The sequence below is a fragment of the Chinchilla lanigera genome, unplaced genomic scaffold (genome assembly GCF_000276665.1).
Source record: "Chinchilla lanigera isolate Chin_1 unplaced genomic scaffold, ChiLan1.0 scaffold00063, whole genome shotgun sequence".
NCBI lineage: Eukaryota > Metazoa > Chordata > Mammalia > Rodentia > Chinchillidae > Chinchilla > Chinchilla lanigera.
Window position 1 is genome coordinate 4525558 of NW_004955464.1, and position 7369 is coordinate 4532926.

The following is a 7369-nucleotide window of genomic DNA, read 5'->3' on the forward strand; positions in this document are numbered from 1 at the left end:
AGTTTCTTGAGTATCCTCCTCCTTTGTAAACCAAATAAATACAGGAGGCCCAGAGACTTCTTGGGCTAACTCAGAGAATACTGAAGCTGTAAGAGAGCAAGTCCCTCCTGAAGCCCTAAAATCATTGCCATTTTCTGCATTTACTTAAGCCTTTGTCGTCCACTTCACCCTGGAAACCAAGCTTTGAATACAGAGGCATTTGGGGGATATTCACCATCCAAACTATAGCAGCTTGCTCACTTTGTAGATTTGTTTTGAGGGATATATTGAGATAGTAGATGTGTCAAATCTAGTAAACAAGCACTCAGTATTTATTATTATGGAGTCAAAAAAATTTCCCTCCCTTTTAAGTATTCAGATGGTATTGTAATACTCACAAAGTATTTAGAACATTCTATTTTGTAGTTATATTTTATTTGATTGTATTATATTTAAATATAAGGTATTTAAAACTTGCTTGTATCAGGTTTCCTCAGGAAAACAAAAAAGAGATAGATACAGCATTTTTTTAGTAAAGGCTGTATTTGTCCCAAGCTTCACAGTACTCCCCTACGGTCCTCCTTTATAGTTAGTTGGGTTTTTTTTAATAGTTAACTGTTTTCATTTCACCCTGTTGGTCCATGGCTGGCTTACAGGCAAATGAGTTTCTAACTTTACAATTTAGTTCATTTTGTTGTACGTTGTTGAAGGTAAATACGTAGAAAATATATAAAAGCTGAATGCATAGAATACATATAAAATCATGACTCTTAAGCTTTAGAGACCATCACTTTCAAGAACACTCATCGGAGTTCTGGTTAATAAGTATGCAGTTCAGAAAGTAGAGCTCACTGGGCATGGTGGCGCATTCCTGTAATCCCAGCACTCAGGAAGCTGAGGCAGGAAGACTGCTGTGAGTTTGAGGCCCGTCTGGACTACATAGAGAGTTCAGAGCCAGCCTGAACACAACATGGAGAGGGGAAGGGACAGTCTGCACTGTCTCCCCAACTACTGTCTTGCAGCTCACAGGAAAGGGAAATGGACTCTACAGAGACAAAGTATGACCCAGGGACCCCAGAGGGCTTCAGGGAAAAACCTGGTGGTGGAACAGACTGGTGGGTGCTGTGAGCTGTAAGTAGAGCATAAGATTCCCCAAACCTCAACACAAAATAAAACAAACAAAAAACAATAGAAACATGAAGCTGGGCGTGGTGGTGCATACCTATAATCCCAGCACTCAGAATGTTGAGGCAGGAAGATCACCACAAGTTTGAGGCCAGCATGCGCTACATAGTAAGTTCCAAGCCAGCCTGAACTACATAGCAAGATCCCATCTCAAAACACACACACACACACACACACACACACACACACACACACACACACATACCAAAACAAAAAAACAATAGAAACATGAGACAACAAGACAACAAAATGCTTCCCAAAACTCCCAGCTTCCCCAGGAGGGATCAGGGAGAAGAACATAAGCCACACACACAAATTATTCAAAAGTATAATGGAAGAGGTTAGAAAATAGATCATAAAGTACTCAGCAGGATCATAGAAGCTATAACTACACAAATAATGGAACTAATAACCAAAATGATCCAGAAGCTTTCAGAAGATACTAATAAAAAGCTAGATAAGCTAAACAAAATGATTCAAAACATGAATGACCACTTTAGCAAAGATTTAGAATCCATAAGAAGGTCTCAATCAGAAAATGAATAGATTCCTAGATAAATAAGAATTATCAAAGCTGGGGCTGGGGATTTAGCTCAGCGGCAAAAGCGCCTACCTGGCAAGCGCAAGGTCGTGAGTTCGGTTCCTAGTACCAGAGAAAAACCAAAAAAAAAAAAAAAAAAAAAAAAAAAAAAAAAAAAAAGAATTATCAAAGCTGAACCAAGAAGACACAAAAACCTTGAATAATCCACTATCATTCAGTGAAACTGAAGAAGTAAATTCAAAACACCCTACTAACTAAAAAAAGCCAGGTCCCAATGGATTCACTGATTAATTCTACAAGAATTTTAGAGAAGACCTAAAGCCAACACTGTTCAAATTCTTTAACTAAATCATAAGAGAAGCAATACTCCCAAAGTCATTCCTAGAAGCAAGCATTAACCTGAGTCCAAAACTAGAAAAGAACACAACCAACAAAGAAAACCACCGACCAATCTCTTTAATGAACATAGATGCAAAACTCTTCAATAAAATACTAGCAAATGGCATACAGAAAATCATAAAAAAGATTATACATTATAACCAAGTAGGATTCCATGCAGAGATGGTTCAGCATATGCAAATTAATAAATGTAAAACCACATAAACAGAACCAAGGGCAAAAATCACATCAGCATCTCAATAGACACAGAAAAAGCATTTGACAAAATCCAACACTGATTCATGATAAAAATCCTAAAGAAAATAGTTATACAAGCTCTTTATCTAAATCTGATAAAAGCCATCTATTATAAACCAATGGCCAACATCTACTGAATATAGAAAGACTGAAGCCTTACCTTTTAAAATCAGGAACAAGACAAGGATGTCTGCTATCAGTATTCCCATTCAATATAGTTCTTAAAATATTAGCCAGAGCAAATGTACAAGAGAAAGAAATAAAAGGGACATGGATATGGAAGGAAAAAATTAAAGCATGAGCCCCTATATAGAAGAGCCCAAAAGTTCCACTAATAGGCTCCTAGAATTAAGCAACAAATTTAGTAGTATAGCAGGATACAAAGTCAACATGCAAAAAATCAATAGTGCTCCTCTACACCAATAATAAATTCATCATGAGAGAAATTAAGGAAATAATATCTTTCACAATAGCATCAAGAGAAATGAAATGCTTAGGAATTAACCTAAGATAGTAAAAGACCTCTACAGTGAAATCTACAGTACTCTGATAAAGGAGATGGAAGAAGATATCATTAGGCAGTGGAAAGATATCTCCTGTTCCTGGATAGGCAGAACCAGTACGGTCAAAATGGCCATACAGTCATCCCTCACTATATTGCAGTTCACTTAGTGTAGCTTCACTGTATCACAGGTGTTTTAAAAAAATATATCTAATTCTGTATCATGGAGTTTCGCTGTATCGCAGGATTTTGTGGTATATAGGTATTTATACAATATCTATGATTTTAATTATTTTTGTCTTAAAAATTTTAAACAATATAAAAATGTTAATTCAAACATATTAAAAGAATATTAAATCAAAATAAAATACAGTATGTATTTCATCAGCAGATGAATACCGTACCGTACACAATGGAAATACAGTACACCACTGCCGCTTGCGCAAGTTTGCCAGTGTGAGATTGTACATGGCACACTATTGGTTTTTGGAATGGAAGGTGACCAACCACAGTACTGCATAGCTTCATAATTCGTGATCTTCACCATTCAAGTTGTAGTATGCTTCACTAGTGAGTACCCATATAGAATTTTACATGTTGTTAAAATTACGTAGGTTTAAGAGTGTAGAAAGTGTTTAAGAGCACATGATATGTTTATAAGCGTGTGGGAAAGGTTTATAGGAGCGTGGGAAGGATTTATAAAACCTTAAAATATATATAAATAATAAAATAAATATAATGCCACTACTTTGCAGATTTTTACCTATCATGGGGGGGTGTCTCTGGAATGTAACTCCTGAGACAGGTGTGGGATCACTGTATTTCCAAAACTGTTATACAGATTTAATACAATTCCAACAAAAATAGCAATAGCATTCCATACAGAAGTAGAGAAAGCAATCCTAAACTTCATATGGAACCACAGAAACCTACAATAGCAGAAGCAATTCTGCACAACAAAAGCACAGCAGGGGGCACCACAATCTGTACTTAAATTACATTACAAAGCTACACTGATAAAAACAGCATGGTATTGCCAAAACAAAAAACAAACAAACCCAGACTTGTAGATCAATGGAACAGAATAGAGGCTGTAAAAACAACTCCAGGCACACTCAGCTATCTTGTTTTTGACAAAGTGGCCAAATATTTTTACTGGAGGAAAGATAGCCTCTTTAACAAATGGTGCTGGGAAAACTGGCTATCCATATGCTGAAGGTTGGACCTAGAGCATTGGCGAGGAACCTTTCAGAGATTAGTGCCCAAACTGCACCCTGAAACCCACTTATTTATTGTGGAGAAGGACATCCTCTAGATGTATTGCCTCAGGCCTGATCGAGCCATGGTTGTTGGGTTCTGTTTGTTTTTTTAATTTTTTTTTTTTTTTCTGGTACCAGCAAACTAACTCAGGACCTCGCACTTGCCAGACAGGTGCTGTGCTGCTGAGCTAAATCCAGCCCCGGTTGTTGGGTTCTGGAGGAAGTCTAGCAAAAGCATTGTTGGCCCTGGGGACAACACTAGATGCTTTTCTGAGATATGCTCTAAAGAAGATAACATGATTGTTTACTGGTCAAGTCTCATTGCTATGATAATGGAGTTGTATTGGCCTTCCAAAAAAACGGTTGAGATGCCCGAACTCCGGGGCTGCCTCTTTTGTTCTCGCTGAATAAAAGGTTATGGGGGATGGCGGTCAGGGCTTAAATTTAGAAGGCGGCTAGCCCCCTGAGTCCAGATATTCGGCTCTGGAGTTGTTCATTTGATGAGGGGATTAATACATCCACGGGCAGCTCATTCTGGGGACCTGTTCACCCTGGACAGGGATGGATGAGTAATCCGAAAATTTATTGCAAAGTGCCAACACTGCCATTATGCTTGAACACTGAGGTTTTAGTTTAGAAAAAATAACTCATACATTTTTTTGTCTTAAAAGAAAATCAAATAACACACATGCCAGAGGTTCGCCACAAGTGACCTAGACCCCTATCTCTCACGATGCCAGAGACAAATTAAAATGGATCAAAGGTTTAAATATTAAAACAGAAACACAATCTGTTGGAAGACAAAAGTAGGTAAAACTCTTGAAGACATAAATGTAATCAAAGACTTTCTGAGCAGAATCACAGTTGCACAAGAAACACCACCAATAATCAAAAACTGGGATCACATCAAATTAAAAAGCATCTGCACAGGAAAGGAAACCACCAACAGAGTGAAGAGGCAACCTATAGAATGGGGTGGGGGGAGGATTTTTGCCAGCTATTCCTCAGAAAAAGGACTAGTATCTAGAATATATAAAGAACTCAAAAAAATTATACTCCCTAAATTTAAGGACCCAATCAAATTAAAACAACATTGAGATCCCATCTCACTCCACAAAGAAAGACTATCATCTAGAAATCAAACAATAACACATGCTGGCAGGTCCTTCTTTCAGCAATAAAGGGAATTAAAATCGAGGCTACTGCACGAATTCATAGACAAAAGCTTTAACTGAGAAGGAGGAGAAAATGGGAAGGGGCTTCAGCTTGAGAAGAAGAGCCAAAGGGGGCATAACTCAGACAAAGGAGATCAGACTGATCTGTTAAAAAAAAAAGGGAAGCCAAGCGTGGTGGCGCACGCTTGTAATCCCAGCATTCAGGAGGCTGAGGCAGGAGGATCATTGCAAGTTTGAGACCAGCCTGGGCTACAAAGTGAGCCCAAAACCAGCTTGAACTGCATAGGGAGACCCTGTCTCAAAAAAACAAAAGAACAAAAAAAAAAGGGCAAAGGCCAGCTTTTATAGGGCTGCAGCGTGGCTAGGATTAGGCTGGTCATGATCTCAGTTTTGGTTTCTGCCTTTCCTGGCAGAAATATAGTTTTTGTTCGGGCAGTCTCAATTTTGCAGAGGTTCTGCTGGAACCCAAGGTGACTACAAGTTAGGGCAAGGATGAGAAATTTAGGTACTCGTTTCCAAGTGGAACACTGTGAACACTGGCAGCTGAATGTCCCTGTAAACCTCTTAGGACACAGAGTGCTCAGTCTTAAATGGGGATGTGACAGGTACGTCAACTTAAGGCTGATAAACTGTGTTACCAGTTTTTAAACAGCCGCTCCTTAAATGATTACCATGCCTATACGCAGGGCTGAGCAGGAGCACCACTTACAGTTTTAACGTTACAAAAAAAAAAAAAGATTAAAAAAAAGAAAGCAGAGATGCCACACTTTGTCCTGTTTTTTGTTACCCCTTGGGCATTTACAGGCCCAAGTGAAGAGGCCCAAAGCAGTTTCTAAGTCTCTGTCTGCCTTAAAAGGGACTACAAATTGTTTTACACAGGTACAGGCCCAGAAGTTTTCCTCTGCCCTCTGTGTTCATCCCCAACAGTGTATTTTCCCATCTAGTTTATTCTGGGAGACACTGGTTTCAAGGACACACCTGGTTACTGAAGTCCCTAAGACTGCCTGTCAGGATGATGGGAGGAAGGACACACACCACACTTGCAATAGGAAAGAGATCCTCAGGGAAGGCCCAGGAGTACACCTGCCCTTTGGCCCCTTGGTGGTTTCTAATTCTCTCAAAACTATCCCAGTCAGCCAGTAATTGCTACAAAACCTTCACTATCAGTTCACCTGACCTTTAATTTCCAGATTGCCTCAACTAGTTTTACTCAGAACACTTAACTGCCAGAGTAAAACACTGGTTTCAGAACTGACCTCAGACATGCCCCAGGGAAAAAGATTCTCCACATTAGCTCAGGCCCTTCTTTCTTGCAGCTTCAGAGGCATAATTGAAGACAAATCTGTGATTTGTGATTTTCTAGGAGCTGCCTTAAAAAGCAAATATATGTTTTGTTTGTGCTTTTTTGTGTATGGTACTGGGATTGAACCCAGGACTTCCCCACATGCTAGACACTCTACCACTGGACCTCATCACCAGCCCTGGTGAAAATAATTTTAATATCATATTTCACTTAACCCAATATATCAAAATATTACCTTCTCAATGTGCAGTTAATATGAGTGCTATTAATGCTATTTTGCACTCTCTTTTTTGCGCTAAGTCTTTGAAATCCGGCATATTTTATACTTAAAGGACACCTCACTTTGGGCTGCATGTACCTGCAGTAACAGCTGGGGTGAAGACAGCACACGGCGGCAACTTGAGTCCCTTTTGGAACCCAGTGTAAGTAGCCTCTCACTCTGATCACTGCTGAGTATGCGAGCCTCTGCCCAGGCTCCTCATTCAGCATCCTGCGCTGTGCTACAAGCTGGAAAGAGAAGCGTGAACAAGACCTGTTTGTCCTGAAGCTCGGTCTGCCGAGGTGAGAGACACTGAGACAGTCATAAAGAACCGTGAAAGAACCACAGCCTCCACGCACACTAAGGCATGAGCACCTGGAAGAGGAGGCAGGCACCATCAACGGAGTTTTACAGAGGGCTCCAACTGCGGGTCCAGGGCGTAACGTAAGCGCGGTGACGGCTCGGGAAAGGGTTTTCCGAGTTCAGCTTGACCAAAAGGCTGAAATGAGGGATGGTGGGGTTTAGGCCTA